The sequence below is a fragment of the Anabrus simplex genome, chromosome 2 (genome assembly GCF_040414725.1).
Source record: "Anabrus simplex isolate iqAnaSimp1 chromosome 2, ASM4041472v1, whole genome shotgun sequence".
Lineage (NCBI taxonomy): Eukaryota > Metazoa > Arthropoda > Insecta > Orthoptera > Tettigoniidae > Anabrus > Anabrus simplex.
Window position 1 is genome coordinate 607,979,672 of NC_090266.1, and position 23,657 is coordinate 608,003,328.

Sequence of the window (23,657 nt, forward strand, 5' to 3'; positions counted from 1 at the left end):
ATTGATGTTTATTTCAAATCGATATGCAGGTTACACAATGCGCACGGCATCGACTCAGTAGGATGTAGGACCACCGCGAGCGGCGATGCACGCAGAAACACGTCGAGGTACAGAGTCAATAAGAGTGCGGATGGTGTCCTGAGGGATGGTTCTCCATTCTCTGTCAACCATTTGCCACAGTTGGTCGTCCGTACGAGGCTGGGGCAGAGTTTGCAAACGGCGTCCAATGAGATCCCACACGTGTTCGATTGGTGAGAGATCCGGAGAGTACGCTGGCCACGGAAGCATCTGTACACCTCGTAGAGCCTGTTGGGAGATGCGATCAGTGTGTGGGCGGGCATTATCCTGCTGAAACAGAGCATTGGGCAGCCCCTGAAGGTACGGGAGTGCCACCGGCCGCAGCACATGCTGCACGTAGCGGTGGGCATTTAACGTGCCTTGAATACGCACTAGAGGTGACGTGGAATCATGCGCAATAGCGCCCCAAACCATGATGCCGCGTTGTCTAGCGGTAGGGCGCTCCACAGTTACTGCCGGATTTGACCTCTCTCCACGCCGACGCCACACTCGTCTGCGGTGACTATCACTGACAGAACAGAAGCGTGACTCATCGGAGAACACGACGTTCCGCCATTCCCTCATCCAAGTCGCTCTAGCCCGGCACCATGCCAGGCGTGCACGTCTATGCTGTGGAGTCAATGGTAGTCTTCTGAGCGGACGCCGGGAGTGCAGGCCTCCTTCAACCAATCGACGGGAAATTGTTCTGGTCGATATTGGAACAGCCAGGGTGTCTTGCACATGCTGAAGAATGGCGGTTGACGTGGCGTGCGGGGCTGCCACCGCTTGGCGGCGGATGCGCCGATCCTCGCGTGCTGACGTCACTCGGGCTGCGCCTGGACCCCTCGCACGTGCCACATGTCCCTGCGCCAACCATCTTCGCCACAGGCGCTGCACCGTGGACACATCCCTATGGGTATCGGCTGCGATTTGACGAAGCGACCAACCTGCCCTTCTCAGCCCGATCACCATACCCCTCGTAAAGTCGTCTGTCTGCTGGAAATGCCTCCGTTGACGGCGGCCTGGCATTCTTAGCTATACACGTGTCCTGTGGCACACGACAACACGTTCTACAATGACTGTCGGCTGAGAAATCACGGTACGAAGTGGGCCATTCGCCAACGCCGTGTCCCATTTATCGTTCGCTACGTGCGCAGCACAGCGGCGCATTTCACATCATGAGCATACCTCAGTGACGTCAGTCTACCCTGCAATTGGCATAAAGTTCTGACCACTCCTTCTTGGTGTTGCATTTGCTCTGTCAGTCAGTGTAAATTAAATTAAAGAATTAGCCAGGATACTTCAGTCTAATTTTCTAACCATGTAGAGATCTTATTCATCTTCTATAATATTTTCTTGTGGATTTTATGTACCGTAATATTACAGCGCATTTACTTTGGTGTCACTGTTGTTACATCACTTCGTTCCTCGCGCGCTCCCATGCGATTCGCTGGTTCAGAAGTCCTGCCAACTTCATTTTGGATATCTCTGTCGCACACTTCTCTGTCTAGAGTGGAAGATCCCATTGCCTCCGTTCTTGCGCAATTTCCGCCAACCTCGACACCTGCGCTATTGAACTTATACATTTAGCAATCCGGCTTCTCATACAAAAATTTGCCACATATAATATTATTTATATACAATTTTTACAATTATATGCCAATGACATGAACCAATTGGGTTCAGTACTAAAGTGCTCAAAGGCACGAAATGGTTACAGGGATAAAGAATACTAAGAGTCTAAAGGGCTAAAGGGAACTAAAAGCCTAAAGGGCCCCAAGGTTGAGGTGGAAGCGGAATTTCTGGTCGAGGTAGGGGTGTTAATGGACGTGGAAGCAGAGGTGGAGAAGAAGGAGATCACATTCGAAATGATTAGCATTTGAACCATGTCAGTCCTCAGCTTCAAGGTCCACATCGATATCTCGGCGCACCACCACCGACTGGTAAAATGTGCCTGCTGCTCTCGTTGTCGCTATGAACCGTAGGTAATGGGAATGGATCAGTGTGACTTAAACAGACTTGCAGGATGCCTCGCAGACGTATGCGAGAACCGTAATGTCAAATGAGTGATGATGAAAGAGAGCGAATTATTGGCATGGGAGAACGTGATGTATCCATCCAGGAAACTGCTGCTCGTGAGGGACGAAGTGTGTCGGGAGTAACACGGGTGTGTACAGAATGGTTCACAGAAGGCCCTAGAACACGACGATATGGGTTTGGTCGCACCACACAGACAATCCCCCGAGAAGATCGACACCTCATCCGAATGGCATTGCAGGACAGATATGCGTCCTCCTCGGCTCAGGCGCAACAGTGGAACAGTGTTACACATCGTAAGTAGTATAATAAGCGGGTTCTGCGGCCTCCTCCCGCGGGAAATTTGAATTCTGGCGGGAAATTTGAATTTTTGGCGGGAAATTTGAATTTTGGCGGGAGATTTGAATTTGTAAACAAAGCCACGTGCTTTTTGACAGCTGTCATCGACAACAACGCATCGCTGACCTCACTGCTGCCATCTTGACGGGCCTAAACCTCAGTGGTACCAACTTAACCTAACTAGCGCGAGGTAAACAAAGCCACGTGTTTTTTGACAGCCACGTGCTTTTTGACAGACAACAACGCATCGCTAACCTCAGTACTGCCATCTTGACGGGCCTAAACCTCAGTGGTACCAACTTAACCTAACTAGCGCGAGATAAACAAAGCCACGTGTTTTTTGACAGCCACGTGCTTTTTGACAGACAACAACGCATCGCTAACCTCAGTACTGCCATCTTGACGGGCTTAAACCTCAGTGGTACCAACTTAACCTAACTAGCGCGAGATAAACAAAGCCACGTGCTTTTTGACAGCCACGTGCTTTTTTGACAGCTGTCATCCGCCATCTTTAAACTACAGAGCACCGTGCTGCCCTCTTTATCGCAGTAGCTGCAAATTCGTCACCTGTCATCGGCAGTGCTGCCATCTTGGCGGGCCTAAACCTTAGTGCTACCAACTTAACCTCACTAGCGCGAGATAAACAAATCCACGTGCTTTTTTGACAGCTGTCGACTTTGTAAACAAATCCACGTGCTTTTTTGACAGCTGTCATCCGCCATCTTTAAACTACAGAGCACCGTGCTGCCCTCTTTATCGCAGTAGCTGTAAATTCGCCACCTGTCATCAGCAGTGCTGCCATCTTGGCGGACCTAAACCTTAGTGCTACCAACTTAACCTCACTAGCGCGAGATAAACAAATCCACGTGCTTTTTTGACAGCTGTCATCCGCCATCTTTAATCTATAGAACACAGTGCTGCCCTCTTTAGCTACTTACCTTTGAAATGTGGTGGCGGATAATTTGAAAAATGCTTTTTGACAGCAGCCATCTTTGAGCACCGTGCTGCCCTCTTTAGCTAGATACCTGTGGTGGCAGACAATTCTACGTGACAGCAGCCATCTTTGAGCACAGTGCTGCCCTCTTCGTGGTGGCGGGAAATTCCACGTGCTCTTGTTTGGAAACAAATTCTCGTGCTTTTTTCTGACAGCTGTCATCCGCCATCTTGCGTCACAAACCTCAGTGCTGCACTCTTTAGCTAGATACCTTTGAAATGTGGTGGCGGCAATTTGAAAAATTCTATGTGCTCTTGTTTGGAAACAAAGCCACGTGCTTTTTGGACAGCTGTCATCCGCCATCTTTAATCAATAGAGCACTGTGCTGCTATCGTGCGGGCAATTTCGTCAGCTGTCATCCGCCATCTTTAATTCACAGAGCACCGTGCTGCCCTCTTTATGACATGTAGCAGCGGGCAATTTGAAAAGTTCTGTTAGCTGTCATTCGCCATCCTTAATCAAGAGAGCACCGTGCTGCCATCTTTAGCTAGATACCTTTGAAATGTGGTGGCGGCAAATTGAAAAATTCCACGTGCTCTTGTTTAGTAAACAAACTCACGCGCTTTTTGTCAGCTGTCATCCGCCATCTTGCATCGCAAACCTCAGTGCTACACTCTTTAGGTACATACCTTTGAAATATGGTGGCGGATAATTTAAAAAGAAAAATTCTACGGCAGCCATCTCTCGACGCTAATTGCACAAGATGGTGGCTATACATGACTCCTTAAGGGTGCTTACGCAAGATGGCCGCTAGACATAGGTTCTTATGAGACGCCCTTGGGATGGTTGCGCAAGATGGCGGTTGCTCTTATGAGGTGGCTTAAGGGTCCTTGCACAAGATGACTAGAGGCGCCCTAAGGATGCTTGCGCAAGATGGCGGACGCAAGATGGCGGCTATACACGACTCCTTATGAGACGCCTTAAGGGTGCTTGCGCAAGATGGCTGCTGCTCTTATGAAGAAAGCTAGCTTAGAGGCTAACGTGTCATGCTAGTTCGATTCATTAAATTTGGGGGTTTAAATGCAAAATGTTAAATATCTCGAAAACGGTGCATCGTAGAGCAAAACGGACAAAATTTTTTCTGCCCAATACTTCGGTTCGCAGTACGAGGAACAAGAAAACATAGTCTAATGATGAGATCAACGGTTCGGTTCCTACTTAGGCCCTTTGGCATTCGCTCTGTTTTAGTTTGTATTGAAGCAAGTCTTCGTAACATGATCAGGTCCAGCTATGGTAGAGAGTATAACGTGCCGTGCAGGTTCGATTCATTAAATTTGGGGCTTAAATGGAAAATGTTAAATATCTCGAAAACGGTGCATCGTAGAGCAAAACGGATAAACTTTTTCCACCTGATACCTAGGTTTGCAGTATCAGGAACATGATAGCATAAGAAAAACATAGTCTAATGATGAGATCGACGGTTCGATCCCTACTTAGGCCCTTTGGCATTGGCAGCTATCTAATTCTACAAGATGGCGGCTATACATAGCTTCTTATGAGGCAGCTTAAGAGCGCTTGCACAAGATGGCTGCTGCTCTTATGAGACGCCGTAAGGGTGCTTGCGCAAGGTAGCAGCGACAAGACGGCGACTATACACAGCTCCTTATGATACGGCCTAGAGGTGCTCACACAAGATGGTGGCTGCTCTGATGAAGAAAGCTAGCTTTGCATCGTGCAGGTATCTTTACAGCACTAAACCTCATACCTTTGAAATGTGGTGGCGGGTAATTTGAAAAATTCTACGTGCTTTTTCTTAACAGCAGCTATCTTTAAACAATAGCGGCTATACATAAGCTGTTAAGGCCTCCTCTTATGTCAAGGCATAGCTCTATCGAACAAGTTTAAACCTGCATCGGGATAGCTAGAGTAAGCACGTGCTGCAGTGATGACGTCATTATGCATGTTTAGACTTGCAAATCACTAAAGAAACATAACAAGACTAGAATCGAACACTGCACTCTATACCGTTAACTTTATCATGTGATCGGAACATTGATTGAAGTGTTTAGAACACTAAATAAGTGATCAAGACTAAAATAGAACACTGTACTCGATACAACATGTGTTTAGAACATGTCAGGGGATACCTTTGTTCTAAGAAGATTAGATTACCGCACATTCCTTGTAGGGCTAATAGGCTAAAGGGCTAATGGGCAAAAGAGCTAATGGGCTAATGGGCAAAAAGGGCTAAAGGGCTAAATGGCCAGGGTGCCTCTCCTCTCTTTATCCGGGCTTGAGACCGGCTCTACAACTAGAGGCGGAGTTAACCCCCTAAGGAAAGGAGAATGTTGGGAAATAATCTATACGAATATAGCTACTCGATCGACCATATACTACAGATGGATGACTTAGGTGAGGGTAAGCGCTTACTTAATAATACCTACACGACGTAATTCATGCTCTATTTCAAAAATATCTTCTTTGTACTGTGTGTAACCAGCATCATGATAGGCTCTTAGCAGCTGTAAACGTTTTACCAGTACGTTGGGGTCTTTACAGTAGCTTATATCTACATAGGGTAACAGAGGCTCGTTGTGAACTTTAAGTCTATATGCAGACAGTTGATGTGTAGGGACTTGTTTTGATGTAATACGTGCTTCAGCAGTAGCGTTTCTAGGTACAAACTTAACTTGTTTCGATAGCGATGAAGCGTTGAAATTTCCTTCTTCTTTACCTTGCATCTCTTCTTGAGATGTTTGCACTGCGACAGAACGTGTAGTAGGCTTAGGAAATGACGTAAAATCATCAAGCTGTAATGGCAATGAAACATTAAGATTTTCTTCTTCTTCTACCTTCCCTTTACTACTGTTTTGATCAACATCATTATCCTTATTATCATAATCATGATCTTGCCTCTCTTTATCTTGAAGTTTGTGCTTAGTAACAGAACTTGCAGCAGGCCTACACAACAAGGGAGAATTAAAAATCTCTCGCAGAGGTGTACTTTTTAAACATAAATCAGTGTTCGCTGGAATATGGTTGAGCTCTTTGTATTTTGTTCCCGATGAAGCTACATTACACGCGGCTTCATGACGTTGAGCGTTGTATGCGTTCTTGAACTCTCTTCTACAATGTTTGCATTGAAAAATTGTCCTACATGATATCTCATGACGTCTCCTGTGATAGCTTCGGGAAAATGCTTTTCCACACTCTTCGCAAATATACCTAGAAATAGGTTTTTCCATGACGGACTTTTACCTTCTGCTAGCAGATTCTTCTTTGAATCTACTTGACATTTGTTACTCTCTACTTCGATGATGCGAACAGCTTAGCGATTAACAGTAAACTAACACAAAAGCGTATAACCAAGGTAGCAACAGTAAGGTTTAAGCCCATCAAGATGGCAAGAGTGAGGTTAGCGACGTTCTGTTGTTGGATTTTAAATTCCGCGCTATAACATGCATAAGGTGGCAGCCTTGCGGTTTACCGCCGTAAAGATGGCAGCAGTGAGGTTAGCGGCGCTCTATTGTCCTTCAATGTGAGGTTAGGGTCCGTCAAGAAGACAGCTGTCAAAAAAGCACGTGGCTTGGTTTACTAAACAAGAGCACGTGGCTGTGACGTCACTGTCACGTGCTTTCTTGACAGCTGTCTTCTTGACGGACCCTAACCTCACATTGCAGGACAATAGAGCGTCGCTAACCTCACTGCTGCCATCTTTACGGCGGTAAACCTCAAGGCTGCCACCTTATGCATGTTATAGCGCGGAATTTAAAATCCAACAACAGAACGTCGCTAACCTCACTCTTGCCATCTTGATGGGCTTAAACCTTACTGTTGCTACCTTGGTTATACGCTTTTGTGTTAGTTTACTGTTAATCGCTAAGCTGTTCGCATCATCGAAGTAGAGAGTAACAAATGTCAAGTAGATTCAAAGAAGAATCTGTTAGCAGAAGATAAAAGTCCGTCATGGAAAAACCTATTTCTAGGTATATTTGCGAAGAGTGTGGAAAAGCATTTTCCCGAAGCTATCACAGGAGACGTCATGAGATATCATGTAGGACAATTTTTCAATGCAAACATTGTAGAAGAGAGTTCAAGAACGCATACAACGCTCAACGTCATGAAGCCGCGTGTAATGTAGCTTCATCGGGAACAAAATACAAAGAGCTCAACCATATTCCAGCGAACACTGATTTATGTTTAAAAAGTACACCTCTGCGAGAGATTTTTAATTCTCCCTTGTTGTGTAGGCCTGCTGCAAGTTCTGTTACTAAGCACAAACTTCAAGATAAAGAGAGGCAAGATCATGATTATGATAATAAGGATAATGATGTTGATCAAAACAGTAGTAAAGGGAAGGTAGAAGAAGAAGAAAATCTTAATGTTTCATTGCCATTACAGCTTGATGATTTTACGTCATTTCCTAAGCCTACTACACGTTCTGTCGCAGTGCAAACATCTCAAGAAGAGATGCAAGGTAAAGAAGAAGGAAATTTCAACGCTTCATCGCTATCGAAACAAGTTAAGTTTGTACCTAGAAACGCTACTGCTGAAGCACGTATTACATCAAAACAAGTCCCTACACATCAACTGTCTGCATATAGACTTAAAGTTCACAACGAGCCTCTGTTACCCTATGTAGATATAAGCTACTGTAAAGACCCCAACGTACTGGTAAAATGTTTACAGCTGCTAAGAGCCTATCATGATGCTGGTTACACACAGTACAAAGAAGATATTTTTGAAATAGAGCATGAATTACGTCGTGTAGGTATTATTAAGTAAGCGCTTACCCTCACCTAAGTCATCCATCTGTAGTATATGGTCGATCGAGTAGCTATATTCGTATAGATTATTTCCCAACATTCTCCTTTCCTTAGGGGGTTAACTCCGCCTCTAGTTGTAGAGCCGGTCTCAAGCCCGGATAAAGAGAGGAGAGGCACCCTGGCCATTTAGCCCTTTAGCCCTTTTTGCCCATTAGCCCATTAGCTCTTTTGCCCATTAGCCCTTTAGCCTATTAGCCCTACAAGGAATGTGCGGTAATCTAATCTTCTTAGAACAAAGGTATCCCCTGACATGTTCTAAACACATGTTGTATCGAGTACAGTGTTCTATTTTAGTCTTGATCACTTATTTAGTGTTCTAAACACTTCAATCAATGTTCCGATCACATGATAAAGTTAACGGTATAGAGTGCAGTGTTCGATTCTAGTCTTGTTATGTTTCTTTAGTGATTTGCAAGTCTAAACATGCATAATGACGTCATCACTGCAGCACGTGCTTACTCTAGCTATCCCGATGCAGGTTTAAACTTGTTCGATAGAGCTATGCCTTGACATAAGAGGAGGCCTTAACAGCTTATGTATAGCCGCTATTGTTTAAAGATAGCTGCTGTTAAGAAAAAGCACGTAGAATTTTTCAAATTACCCGCCACCACATTTCAAAGGTATGAGGTTTAGTGCTGTAAAGATACCTGCACGATGCAAAGCTAGCTTTCTTCATCAGAGCAGCCACCATCTTGTGTGAGCACCTCTAGGCCGTATCATAAGGAGCTGTGTATAGTCGCCGTCTTGTCGCTGCTACCTTGCGCAAGCACCCTTACGGCGTCTCATAAGAGCAGCAGCCATCTTGTGCAAGCGCTCTTAAGCTGCCTCATAAGAAGCTATGTATAGCCGCCATCTTGTAGAATTAGATAGCTGCCAATGCCAAAGGGCCTAAGTAGGGATCGAACCGTCGATCTCATCATTAGACTATGTTTTTCTTATGCTATCATGTTCCTGATACTGCAAACCTAGGTATCAGGTGGAAAAAGTTTATCCGTTTTGCTCTACGATGCACCGTTTTCGAGATATTTAACATTTTCCATTTAAGCCCCAAATTTAATGAATCGAACCTGCACGGCACGTTATACTCTCTACCATAGCTGGACCTGATCATGTTACGAAGACTTGCTTCAATACAAACTAAAACAGAGCGAATGCCAAAGGGCCTAAGTAGGAACCGAACCGTTGATCTCATCATTAGACTATGTTTTCTTGTTCCTCGTACTGCGAACCGAGGTATTGGGCAGAAAAAATTTTGTCCGTTTTGCTCTACGATGCACCGTTTTCGAGATATTTAACATTTTGCATTTAAACCCCCAAATTTAATGAATCGAACTAGCATGACACGTTAGCCTCTAAGCTAGCTTTCTTCATAAGAGCAGCAGCCATCTTGCGCAAGCACCCTTAAGGCGTCTCATAAGGAGTCGTGTATAGCCGCCATCTTGCGTCCGCCATCTTGCGCAAGCATCCTTAGGGCGCCTCTAGTCATCTTGTGCAAGGACCCTTAAGCCACCTCATAAGAGCAACCGCCATCTTGCGCAACCATCCCAAGGGCGTCTCATAAGAACCTATGTCTAGCGGCCATCTTGCGTAAGCACCCTTAAGGAGTCATGTATAGCCACCATCTTGTGCAATTAGCGTCGAGAGATGGCTGCCGTAGAATTTTTCTTTTTAAATTATCCGCCACCATATTTCAAAGGTATGTACCTAAAGAGTGTAGCACTGAGGTTTGCGATGTAAGATGGCGGATGACAGCTGACAAAAAGCGCGTGAGTTTGTTTACTAAACAAGAGCACGTGGAATTTTTCAATTTGCCGCCACCACATTTCAAAGGTATCTAGCTAAAGATGGCAGCACGGTGCTCTCTTGATTAAGGATGGCGAATGACAGCTAACAGAACTTTTCAAATTGCCCGCTGCTACATGTCATAAAGAGGGCAGCACGGTGCTCTGTGAATTAAAGATGGCGGATGACAGCTGACGAAATTGCCCGCACGATAGCAGCACAGTGCTCTATTGATTAAAGATGGCGGATGACAGCTGTCCAAAAAGCACGTGGCTTTGTTTCCAAACAAGAGCACATAGAATTTTTCAAATTGCCGCCACCACATTTCAAAGGTATCTAGCTAAAGAGTGCAGCACTGAGGTTTGTGACGCAAGATGGCGGATGACAGCTGTCAGAAAAAAGCACGAGAATTTGTTTCCAAACAAGAGCACGTGGAATTTCCCGCCACCACGAAGAGGGCAGCACTGTGCTCAAAGATGGCTGCTGTCACGTAGAATTGTCTGCCACCACAGGTATCTAGCTAAAGAGGGCAGCACGGTGCTCAAAGATGGCTGCTGTCAAAAAGCATTTTTCAAATTATCCGCCACCACATTTCAAAGGTAAGTAGCTAAAGAGGGCAGCACTGTGTTCTATAGATTAAAGATGGCGGATGACAGCTGTCAAAAAAGCACGTGGATTTGTTTATCTCGCGCTAGTGAGGTTAAGTTGGTAGCACTAAGGTTTAGGTCCGCCAAGATGGCAGCACTGCTGATGACAGGTGGCGAATTTACAGCTACTGCGATAAAGAGGGCAGCACGGTGCTCTGTAGTTTAAAGATGGCGGATGACAGCTGTCAAAAAGCACGTGGATTTGTTTACAAAGTCGACAGCTGTCAAAAAAGCACGTGGATTTGTTTATCTCGCGCTAGTGAGGTTAAGTTGGTAGCACTAAGGTTTAGGCCCGCCAAGATGGCAGCACTGCCGATGACAGGTGACGAATTTGCAGCTACTGCGATAAAGAGGGCAGCACGGTGCTCTGTAGTTTAAAGATGGCGGATGACAGCTGTCAAAAAAGCACGTGGCTGTCAAAAAGCACGTGGCTTTGTTTATCTCGCGCTAGTTAGGTTAAGTTGGTACCACTGAGGTTTAAGCCCGTCAAGATGGCAGTACTGAGGTTAGCGATGCGTTGTTGTCTGTCAAAAAGCACGTGGCTGTCAAAAAACACGTGGCTTTGTTTATCTCGCGCTAGTTAGGTTAAGTTGGTACCACTGAGGTTTAGGCCCGTCAAGATGGCAGTACTGAGGTTAGCGATGCGTTGTTGTCTGTCAAAAAGCACGTGGCTGTCAAAAAACACGTGGCTTTGTTTACCTCGCGCTAGTTAGGTTAAGTTGGTACCACTGAGGTTTAGGCCCGTCAAGATGGCAGCAGTGAGGTTAGCGATGCGTTGTTGTCGATGACAGTTGTCAAAAAGCACGTGGCTTTGTTTACAAATTCAAATCTCCCGCCAAAATTCAAATTTCCCGCCAAAAATTCAAATTTCCCGCCAGAATTCAAATTTTCCGCGGGAGGAGGCCGCAGAACCCGCTTATTATACTACTATCGTACACTATCAGGAGTGACAGTCCGTCGCCGTTTATTACGGTCTGGGGTACCAGCTCATCGTCCACTTTCCCACCTACCTTTCACTAATGTGCATAAACATGCTAGACTGCAATGATGTGTGGAACGACGTCACTGGGGATAGGAATGGCAGCAGATAGTGTTTTCGGACGAATCCAGGTTCTGTTTGTTTGAAAATGATGGCCGCATTTTGGTTCGCCGCAGACAGGGGGAGAGGCATCACATTGACCGCATTCGCACAAGACATACAGCGCCAACTCAAGGCCTTATGGTGTGGGGTGCTGTTGGGTACAACCACAAATCACAGTTGGTGTGTGTCGAGGGCACTGTGACCAGTTCGACTCACGTGAATGACATTCTGTGGCCCGTAGCCATACCCTTTCTGCACCGACACCCCAGACGCCATATTTCAGCAGGACAATGCGCGACCACGCGTTGCTGCACAAACACGTGCCTTCTTGTTGTCACATGATGTCAGACTTTTACCGTGACCCGCCCGATCACGGGACTTGTCACCAATCGAAAATATGTGGAATATGGTGAAACGACAGGTGCGGCGCCGTGACCCATTGCCAACCACTAAAGATGAACTGTGGAACCAGGTGAATGCAGCAGGGATGGCTATACCCCTGGACGCCATTCGCGCCTTATACGCGTCGATGCCATCACGCATGGAACAAATTTTCAGTGCCCATGGAGGGCCCAGTGATTACTAGGCAACTGAATCTAGGTGACTGAAATGCTCATCGTTTCTGCAAAACATACTAATGAACATGTCCTGTGAATATGAACTTCCTATCTCTAGTTTTTCAAGGTGTTCTGTTTTTATGAACACGAGTGTAATAATAATAATAATAATAATAATAATAATAATAATAATAATAATAATAATAATAATAATAATAATAATAATAATGTATGGCATCTGTATAAGCTTGATGGTGACCTGATGAGGATGAAATGGATGGCGAAGACGTGATAAACAACTAGTCCCCACGCCAGACTAACAGTACGAGAGTGTTTATTTTGATAATTGAATCGGGCCCATCGGACCAAAGACAAGCATTCTATCCATTTCACCACAAAGCCAGACTTTAATTTGCTAGACTTTAGGCTACCATCTCCACTGATCAGATGTTGATTATTGACAGCAGCAGAGGCCAGGGCAGTAGCTTGAGAAACAGCACTGACAACACAGCAGGCTACTCAGTTGGCTATTGGCTGCAGCTCAGAACGCTTAGAGCTTGACATTCACTAAAGAAACTATCGAAAAGCGGTAACTTAAGTCTAGTGGTAGCACACGTCTTTTTCCCATCATACGCCACTGGGTACAATATATATATTTTGCTAGTTGCTTTACGTCGCACCGACACAGATAGGTCTTATGGCGACGATGGTACAGGGAAGGGCTAGGAGTGGGGAAGGAAGCGGCCGTGGCCTTAATTAAGGTACAGCCCCACCATTTGCCTGGTGTGAAAATGGGAAACCACGGAAAATCACTTTCGGGGCTGCCGACAGTGGGGTTCGAACCTACTATCTCCCGAATACTGGATACTGGCCGCACTTAAGCGACTGCAGCTATCGAGCTCGGTGGTACAATAATTTAACCCCGGGACGAGGGATTCTCTCAAATATATTTCAGTGTTAAAATGAGTCTTTTACTTCAACATCTTCTTTTTTTGTGTGTGCGCTAGTGGTTTTGACGTCGCACTAACACATCAAAGGTTTTCGGCGACAGAAGGTTGGAAAGGGGCTAGGATTGGGAATGTAGTGGCCGTTGCCTTAATTAATTAATTAATTAATTAAGATACAGCCCCAGCATTTACCTGGTGTGAAAATAGGCAACCAGGGAAAATATCTTGAGGGCTGCCGACGGTGGGATTCGAACCAACCATCTCCCGAATGCAAGCTCACAGCTACGCAACCCTAATTGCAAGGCCAACTCACGTGGTGCTTCCTATTTCCTCATTGAAGAAAGTGTTGTGTGTTACGTTGACATCGTTCGGCTGTTTGAATTTCCATGGATACTGGGAACAGTGGTTGCCAAGGAGACGGTAAACAAGCGCGTACTTCATAATGTAATATTGTACATTCTCAACGGACTTGACATATTCGGTGACTGCCTATAGACATGGTGAGTTAATATTGTGGCAGATGTTCTTCATAGTCAAATGTCTCGTCGTGAATTTACTGCTTATAGTCACATGTCTGGTCATGAATTTATTAGTTGTAGGTAAAGAAATAATTAAAACGTCTCACCCTCTGAACCTACAGTTATTATACATTTTTTCGTCCTGATTGATGTAGGCTAGTTTCTGTTTCTCAATTAGTTAAAAACACCTTCTTATTAAGTCGATGATCGAATGCACGAGAAGAATTCAAACTACTACCGTAGATAAAACTTCTGTTGGCAATTCGCGAAAGATTGATTTGACATCCATCATGGCGCGGCTCGGATTACTTTACTAGTAATAAATAAGGGTTTCCAACGTTGGAGAATTGTGAGTAGATGAGATCATTGGTTTGGATAGGTTAGGATGTGGTCTGGACCAAAGAGAATGTGGAAGAGAAGACTCTTAACATTATAACAACTTCGGTAAGGCCATTGCCAGACGGCGATTGCCGAGAACTGCACGCTAGCGCCTCTGCTGAGCAGAGGACTGAACTAAAACTACAGACGGGTGATTTAAATAGTTTAGTGGGTGGGGTCCCCGGGTTCTAATCCTCCCGCCTCCCAGTCTTCCAACCTTATATATATAAACCCTGAATTACTTGTACTGTATTGATTTTTTTCTCATGTTATTCATTTGGGCCGATGACCTTAGATATTAGGCCCCTTTAAACAACAAGCATCATCATCATCATCATCATCATCATCTTTCTTTCTTTCTTTCTTTCTTTCTTTTACCTTTTTCAGAAATACTTCATTCTGAACAATGATACACATGAAAGTTGGGCTGTGGTTTATTATTTCTGCAGGAAGAAAAAGAAGCTTAGTTAGTAACTCAAATGTCCGGCTCCATGGCTAAATGGTTAGCATGCTGGCCTTTGGTCACAGCGGTCCAGGGATCAATTCCCGGCAGGGTCGGGAATTTTAACCATAATTGGTTAACTTTGCTGACACGGGGGCTGGGTGTATGTGTCATCTTCATCATCATTTCATCCTCATCACAACGCGCAGGTCACCTACGGGGCGTCGACTTAAAAGACCTGCATCTGGCGAGCCGAACTTGTTCTCGGACACTCCCGGCACTAAAAGCCATATGCCATTTCATTTCAGTACCTCAAAAAGCCATGAAAGAAGGGAGCGACCAGAAGGTGAATGGGAATGACAATCCTTACTTCAGATTAAGAAGTATGACAGAAATAGATGCTAACATCACCTTGGACGACAGTCATCTTTAATACTATAAGCCAAACTCAGGATTTAATGGTATTAAGTTATGCCATTACACAGGAAATGAAATTCACATACAATGTAAAAAAGAAAGCTGTTCATATACTAAGGGGGGATTTTCAAAGGAAAATTGAAATAAAACATGATCTTTAGATTTATGCAGCTACATTCTATCTACTATCCACATCATTACAGGTGTAAAAATTGTGTAGATATTTCCACAAATGTTGTAGTGAGCATAATACACACACATATCTCATAATTTCATTACATTACATTCAGTAATATTAATAATTAATTAATTTTCATCAGACAGAAAACAACACAACTCATTCATGCAAACTCATTCATTCATGAAAAGAACACTGGAACTGACAAGTTACAACATTGTAATTTATTTTTTATTTGTTTTTTTAACACTAACATTGCACTAACACATCAGAGATTTTTGGCAACACCATTTGGTATTTCACCAAGGGGTTCTTTTTTTTTATTGCACCAACACAGATAGGCCATATTGCGATGATGGGATAGGAAAAAGCTAGGAGTGGGAAGAAAGCTATTTTGCTTTACGTCGCACCGACACGGATATGTCTTATGGCGACGATGGGATAGGAGAGACCTAGGAAGGGGAAGGAAGCGGCTGTGGCCTTAATTAAGGTACAGCCCCAGCATTTGCCTGGTGTGAAAATGGGAAACCACGGAAAACCATCTTCAGGGCTGCCGACAGTGGGGCTCGAACCTACTATCTCCCGATTACTGGATACTGGCCGCACTTAAGCGACTACAGCTATCGAGCTCAGTGGGAAGAAAGCAGCCATGGCCTAAATTAAAGTGCAGCCCAGCATTTTCCTGGTATGGAAAAGGGAAACCATGGAAAACCATCTTCAGGGCTGCTGAGAGTGGAGTTTGAACCCACTGTCTTCCAAATGCAAGCTCATAGCTGTGCACCCCTAACAGCACAACCAACTCACTCTGTTTTCTTATGCTACTTACTACATGATACATCTTTCATTCTGTCTAGTGAGGCGCTTAAGGCTAGATAATGGGTAAGCCACACACTGAGAAATATTTATACTGTTAACTTACTTTTTTGTATCTGCTGGAGGATAGCAAGTCTCTGGCAGAGTGGTGTTTGAAGAAATCAGGACATGAGAGCACACACCCTATTGAATCAATCAATCAATCAATCAATCAATCAATCAATCAATCAATCAATCAATCAATCAATCAATCAATCAATCAATTGTAACATGAGTGATTGCACATGAGACTTTCTCTCACATTAAACTTAATTTATAATAAATTTATCTACTATAAGAGTGAAACGAATTACGGAAATGAGACGTAAAGGCTGTGTTATACAGTTTATATAAAAAACCTGATTATCCATACATTACAGAAACAAATTACTCCTTAATGGAAATTACTCCTTAGTTCAGTCACATGTAAGTATGTAATATTCACAAGAATGCCGGGCTGAATGGCTGAGATGGTTGAGGCACTGGCTGTCTGTACCCAAGTTGGTAGGTTCGATCCTTGCTCAGTCCGGTGGTATTCGAAGGTGGTCAGATACGTTAGCCGTAGCTTTACTGGTATATAAAAGAACTCTTGTGGGACAAAATTCCAGCACCTCGGCATCTGCAAAAACCGTAAAAGTAGTTATTGGGATGTAAAACCAATAACATTGTTATTAATATAGAACTTTCTGACAGAAGCAATACATAAGCAAGAATAAAGTACAAGAGGTCTTCTTTCTAACATTTGAGTTAGCTGGAGTTTGTAACAGCATTTATTTCCCTACATTCTTCCTTGACTCATAATTTTTGAAGACTTGTTTATCAGTAATTGCAAATGGAGAACGTTACGCACACGACTGATGTCAAATACTAACGCCTACAACAGGAGAAAAGTTCCCTCTAGACTTCAACATAACGCCAACACCACTGGTCGCACGATGAGAGAACCTCTCACACAGGGTGCACAAACTCATACGAATCTTTGTTCCGACTAGAGGAGGGGATGCTTATCCTTGAAATATGAATCGCCTTACTCACGACAGTTACAAACTCAGCTAGAAGAGGGAACAGTCACCTCCCTTGCATCGCTGAGAAGTAAACTCACAATACAAAAGAATGTGAGAGAAAGTCTCATATAGCGACCACTCGCAGGTTAATAGATATATACTTACCAGATATTGTAATAGGAATTGAATCATGGCTGAGAAATTATATAACGGGTGCAGAAATTTTCTCACGGAACTGGAGTGTGTATCGTAGAGATAGGATAGTAATGGTGGGAGGGAGAGTATTCATTCTGGTGAAGGAAGAATTTGTAAGCTATGAAAAAGTTAAAGATGACAAACATGAAATTCTAGGAGTAAGGTTCATTTCTAAAGATAATAGATAACCTGACGTCTTTGGAGTGTACAGACTGGGAAAGGGTAGTGCTGATGCTGATTCAGAATTATTTGATAAGATAATGAACTATTTGGGAAACGACATGGAAAGGAATGTGATTATAGCGGGAAATCTGAAATGACCAAATGTCAATTGGGAAGGTAATGCGAACAACAGGAAGCATGACTAACAAATGGCAAATAAGTTAATATGGGAAACAGTTGATTCAGAAAGTGATGGAACCAACTAGAGGGAAGAATATCCTGGACATGGTGCTGGTAAAACCAGATGAGCTCTATAGAGAAACCAAAGTAAAGATGGTATTAGTGAACATGAAGCTGTTTCTGTCATACTGGTAGTTAAAAATAAATGTGAAAGAAAGGAAGGTCTTAAAACTAGGATTATTAGGCAGTACCATATGGCTGATAGAGCAGGCTTGAAGGAATTTTAAAATAGTAACTATGATCAGTGGAAAACAGTAAATAAAAATGTACACAGACTCTGGGATGGGTTTAAAGCAATTGTTGAGGAATGTGAAAACAGTTTTGTACCATACTTTTAAAGGTGGTAAGGAATGATAAAGACCCATCTCCTTATAATACAGAAATAAAGAGACTAAGGAGGTGCAGACTGGAAAGAAATGGAGTTAGAAATAGCTGTGGAAGTAAGGAGAATTTGAAGTAACTTATTAGGAAATTAAATCTAGCAATGAAGTCAGCTAAGGATAACATGATGGCAAGCATAACTGGCAGTCACAAAAATTTTAGTGAAAAATGGAAGGGTATGTATAGTTACTTTAAGGCAGAAACAGGTTCCAGGAAGGACATTCCAGGAATCACTAATGAACAAGGGGAGTGTGCATGTGAGGATCTCTAAAAGGCAGAAGTATTCAGTCAGCAATATGTAAAGATTGTTGGTTACAAGAATAATGTCCAGATAGAGGAGGTGACTTATGCTAAAGAAGTATTAAAATTTACGTATGATAACAATGACATTTAGAGTAAGATACAAAAGTTGAAAACTAGAAAAGCAGCTGGAATTGATAAGATTTCTGGGGATATACTGAAGACAATGGGTTGGAGGTATAGTACCATATCTGAAGTACTTATTTGATTACTGTTTGGTCGAAGGAACAATACCAAATGAATGGAGAGTTGCTATAGTAGCCCCTGTGTATAAAGGAAAGGGTGATAGACATAAAGCTGAAAACTACAGGCCAGTAAGTTTGACATGCATTGCATATAAGCTTTGGCAAGGCATTCTTTCTGGTTATATTAGACATGTTTGCAAAATTAATAACTGGTTCGATAGGAGGCAGTATGGGTTTGGGAATGGTTATTCCACTGAAGCTCAACTTGTAAGATTCCAGCGAGATATAGCAGATATCTTCGATTCAGGAGGTCAAATGTACTGTATCGCGATTGACCTGTCTAAAGCATTTGATAGATTGGATCATGGGAGACTATAAAAAAAAAACAGTGCAATTGGACTAGACAAAAGAGTGACTGAATAGGTGGCTATATTTCTAGAAAATAGACCTCAGGAAATGAGAGTAGGTGAAGGTTTATCTGACCCTGTAATAATTAAGAGGGAATTCCTCAAGGCAGTATTATTGGACCTTCATATCTACAGTATATATATAAAATAGCTTGTCCTGACTGACTGACTGACTGACTGACTGATTCATCATCGCCGAGCCAAAACTACTGGACATAATGAAGAGCCAAAACTACTGGACATAATGAAATGAAATTTAGGGGATACATTCATATTAAGATGTAGGTGCTCGCTAAGAGAGGATTTTTGGATATTCTGTTGCTAAGGGGGTGAAAAGGGAGGGGTGAAATTTTAAAATGAGTGTATTTATATCTCAAAACTTCAAAAGTTTACAAATGTAAAAATTGGTATTTAGAATCTTCTTTGAAAATAAGGAAACATGTATTTTTTGTTTTCAGAAAATCCCAATAGGACGGGTGAAAAAGGGTGAAAAAGGGTGAAAAAGGAATTGAATGCCTTTAATCAGGATACCGGTACTTTTATCTCAGAAACTGTAGATATTACAGACCTGATAATTGGTACTTTTGATCTCTTTTAAAAATAAAGAAAAATGTATTTTTTTGAAAATTCAATTAATGGGAGGGGGAAAAGGGGGGTGAATTTTTGAAATGAGTGTATCTATATCTCAAAACTTTGAAAGTTTACAGATGTAAAAATTGGTATTTAGAATCTTCATTAAAAATAAAGAAACACGTACTTTTTGTTTTCGGAAAATCCCAATAGGAGGGGTGGAAAGGGGTGAAAAAGGGGTTGAATGCATTTAATGAGGATACTTATATCCCAGAATCTGAAGATATTACAGACCTGAAAATTGGTGTTTTGGATCTCCTTTAAAAATAAAGAAACACATATTTTTTTGTTTTTGGAAAATCCAATTAATCGGGGGGTGCAAAGGGGTGGGTGAATTTTTTAAATGAGCGTATCTATATCTCAAAACTTTGAAAGTTTACAGATGTAAAAATTGGTATTTAGAATCATCATTAAAAATAAAGAAACAGATATTTTTTTGTTTTCAGAAAATCCCAATAGGACGGATGAAAAATGGTGAAAAATGGGTTGAATGCCTTTAATCAGGATACCGGTACTCATATCTCAGAAACTGTAGATATTATGGACCTGAAAATTGATACTTTTGATCTCTTTTAAAAATAAAGAAACACATATTTTTTGTTTTTGGAAAATCCTATTAATGGGAGGGGGAAAACGGGGGTGTATTTTAAAATGAGTGTATCTATATCTCAAAACCTTAAAAGTTTCCACATGTAAAAATTGATATTTAGAATCTCCTTTAAAAATAAAGGAACACGTATTTTTTGTTTTCTGTAAATCCGAATAGGAGGGGTGTAAAAGGGTGAGAAATGGGTTGAATGCCTTTAATGAGGATACATATATCTCAGAAACTGAAGATATTACAGAACTGAAAATTTGTATATGGGATCTCCTTTAAAAATAAAGAAACACGTATTTTTTGTTTTTGGAAATTCCAATTAATGGCGGTTAAACAGGAGTGACATATTGGGGTGAATTTTTTGAAAGACTATATCTACAGAATATCTGAGAAACGTAGAATGTTAAGACATAAAAAGTGGTATTTGGAATCTCCTGTAAAGAAACGAAGGTGATTTGTTTTTGGAAACACCTCTTAAGAAGAACTAAAAAGGGGGTGAAATTTTAAAATGAGAATTTATACAGTATATCTCAAAAAACTTAACATGTTTCAGAAGTTAAAAATGGTATTTTATATCTCTATTAAAATTAAAAGAAACGTGTATTTTTAATTTTCGGAAATACCACTTGGGTGGAGGGGGATAAAAGTGACTGAAAATGGTGTTGAATTCTTTTAATTAGGCTACTGTTATCTCAAAAATGAAGATGTTACAGACGTGAAATTTGATATTTGGAATCTGCTTTAAAAGTAAAGAAACACGTATTCTCGGAAAATCCAATGAAAGGGGGGGGGGGGGTGGTGGTGAAAGAATTGAAAAATTAATTGACTTAATTGTTTGAGAATACTTACATCTATTAAAAACTAAAGTTGTTAGGGCCTACAGACGTGAAAATTGGTATTTGGATCTCCTTTAAAAACAAAGAAAAACGCTTTTTGGGGGGAACCCATCTTGGGGGGTGGGAGTGAAAAAAAGTTGAATTCCTTTCATGAGGACACATAAATAAAAAACTGAAGAAGTTACAGTCGTGATAATTGGTATTTAGAAGATCCTTTACTATTAAAGAAACAAGTATTTTTTGCCGGAAAATTCACTAGGGCGGGGGGGGGGGGGGAGGAGTGTGAAAGTGAAATAAAGTGAATTATTTTAATCTCAAAACTGAAGGTAATAGACGTGAACATTAGTGCTTGGAATCTACTTTAACATAAAGAAACACGCCTTCTTTTAGTTTTTTTGGGGAGGGGGGTTGGGTAAATAAACTTAACGGCGGTGGGGTGTAAAAGGAGGTGAGAGCAATTGATTTTACTGTTCATAATGTATTTATAAGGAGCCTCCTTTGCTCAGGCAACAGTGTGCCTGCCTCTCACAGCTGGGTTCTGTGGTTCAAATCCCGGTCTCTCCATGTGACATTCGTGCTGGACAAAACCGAGGCTGGACAGGTTTTTCTCCGGATACTCCGGTTTTCCTGTCATCATTCATTCCAGCAACACTGTCCAGTATAATTTCATTTCATTTGTCATCCATTAATCATTGCCCCAGAGGAGTGCGACAGATTTCGGCTGCCGGCACAATTCCTATTGTTGCCGCTAGATGGAGGCTTTATTCATTCCATTCCTGACCCTGTCGAATGACTGGAAGCAGGCTGTAGATTTTTGATGTACTTATTCTGATCATAAACCACCAATCATTTTTAATCTTTCCTGGGTTCGTTTTCAAGAGCCATCTTTTCCTTCGGAGAACGTTTTTAGATTACAGTAGATTCTCCTGGCATATAAATAAAAATATAAACACATTTGAAATAAACGATAGGAATGAGATTGACCGTCCAATTTTTCACCTCCATAATAAGGTCAATAACGCACGGAAGTATGTCATTCGTATGGCCAGAAATCCCGCACACTTGCCTACGCGCGACAATGGTGCTGGTCACATTCTCAACAATGGCAATGGCAGCAGATGTAATTTACTGCCAAGTAGCGGTCTTGCATCTTGCTGTGGGGTCCAGAACATCTATAATAATAATAATAATAATAATAATAATAATAATAATAATAATAATAATAATAATAATAATAATAATAATAATAATAATAATAATAATAATAATGTTCTGGACCGTCGTCAAATGTGCGGACCGCGCTGGAGACGGGTCCTGGATGGGTAATGACTAAGAATGCAATCCAGCCGCGGGTTCAGTATCGCCAAGGCACCCAAGATGACACCACGCTGGATCTCCTGAAGGATTTGATCCATATTAAAAATGCTTATAGGAAAAGATTCAAAGATTTAGGGACCCAACTGACCGGGTGGAATACCTGGACTTAGCTCGGGAAGTATGAAATCGATTGCTGGAAATAAAGATTGAAAAATGGGAGGAAACTTGTCATAATCTATTAGAAAACGTGTCAGATCACTAATTTTGGCAGATTCTCTCAGAAAACAAGTCAGATCGCGAATTTTAGCGGATTATATATAAAACAATAAACATTCAATTCTAAATTTTAGTATAATACCGTAGCAAAGCACGGGTATCTTGCTAGTTTTCTTATATATGTAAATGATATGAATAAACAAGTGGAATCAGAGATAAGCATTTTGCAGATGATAGTATTCTGTACAGAGTAATAAATAAGTTACAAGAATGTGAGCAACTGCAAAATGACCTTGATAATGTTGTGAGATGGACAGCAGGCAATGGTATGATGATAAATGGGGTTGAAAGTCAGGTTGTGAGTTTCACAAGTAGGAAAAGTCCTTTAAGTTTTAATTCCTGCATTGATGGGGTGAATATTCCTTATGGGGATCATTGTAAGTACCTAGGTGTTAATATGAGTAAGGATCTTCATTGGGATAATCACATAAATGTGAATGTAAATAAAAGGTACACATGGTTATGAGGGTGTATAGGGGTTGTAGTAAGGATGTAAAGTAAAGGGTATATAGGTCTCTGGTAAGACCCCAACTAGAGTATGGTTCCTGTGTATGGGACCCTTACAAGGAGTACTTGGTTCAAGAACTGTAAAAAAATCCAAAGAAAAGTAGCTTGATTTGTTCCGGGTGATTTCCGACAAAAGAGTAGCGTTACAAAAATGTTGCAAAGTTTGGGCTGGGAAGACTTGGGAGAAACATGATGAGGTGCTGGACTAAGTGGTATGTACATTGAATCAATAACAGTAAATTTCCACCTTTTTTGATACTTATATTTGCTTTAAGCAAATCAATTAATCATTTACAGTAAATGTTTCATTCCATTTGGAACATCCTCAGCTATATTGCTGTGCTTAGGTGAAATTTCAAAGTACAGTATATTGTCTTCTTGAAAACATCTTAATGAGTCCCTTGTTTTGCTTAAAATCTATGTGAATTTAAAAAATTTCAAATAAGCAAAATCAATGTGGATGGTTGAATGGGGCAGTGAAATGGGAAGGAAAATGAATTTACTTATTTTAACCTATATTTACTCTGGTGAGGGCGCATAAAAATAACACCGTGAGGAGGGGCACACGCTGTTTTAGACCGGATCAGGAAAAAATATTATACATTAAGCAAAAACTGTTGTAATGTT

At 41.9% G+C, this 23,657-nt stretch overlaps 1 pseudogene; it reads left to right on the top strand.

Annotated features, from left to right (window-relative positions):
• The first annotated feature begins 2,119 nt into the window (after positions 1–2,119).
• Positions 2,120–23,657, top strand: part of LOC136862945 (dynein axonemal light chain 1-like) — a 122,529-nt pseudogene continuing 100,991 nt past the window's right edge.